Raw genomic sequence first — 723 nt, 5'->3', positions numbered from 1 at the left:
GGCTGGATTGGTAATCGGGCATACCGGGCATTTTCCCGGTGGGCCGACGCACATAATTTTTTTTTTGCCAAGGAGCACCACGCAGGGACAGCGAGTAGCCAGTGGCCCATTGGATTGTCTCCTGTATTGACAGCATAAACCATCCAATCACAATGCGCTATAGATGGAGCGATGAAGTACTTTGCTCCACCTATATAAAGATTGCTTCACTCCAACTTCTTCCATGTCGGCTTTTCCCACGTTTTCACAGCAGCATTATCAAGAACAGGCTTGCTCTGCTGTGAGTGATGTGGACAAAGAGCCAGGCCGGAGGAGGAGAGTAGTTGAATCTGTAAAGTGCTTGATAGGGACTCGCAACGGAGGCAGGCATCTATAGGGTGACCATACGTCCTCTTTTCTCCGGACATGTCCTCTTTTTGGACCTACAAAAATGCGTCCAGCCGGGATTTCTTAATTGCCCAAACTGTCCGGGATTCGGCTGTTTTCTTAATCTCGCTCCCGCTGAACCTCTGACCGTTGCCGCCTGCTCCTGCAACGTGTTTCGCTCCCGCGATTTTCGTGTCCACTCCTTTAAACATTCTAATATTGTATATAATTTTGGCGCTTCAGGGAGTCGCTCTCAGGACGCGGTGTATTTAAATATTTTTGAATGAGCGTTTGCGCTGTTTACGTTCACTTTCGATTTCGCGTTCACACGCACTCTGTGTAAAGGGAGCACATCTT

The sequence above is a fragment of the Sinocyclocheilus rhinocerous genome, unplaced genomic scaffold (genome assembly GCF_001515625.1).
Source record: "Sinocyclocheilus rhinocerous isolate Xijiao unplaced genomic scaffold, SAMN03320098_v1.1 scaffold1432, whole genome shotgun sequence".
Classification (NCBI taxonomy): domain Eukaryota; kingdom Metazoa; phylum Chordata; class Actinopteri; order Cypriniformes; family Cyprinidae; genus Sinocyclocheilus; species Sinocyclocheilus rhinocerous.
The sequence above is the reverse complement of the archived record's forward strand: the minus strand, read 5'-3'. Positions refer to the sequence as shown.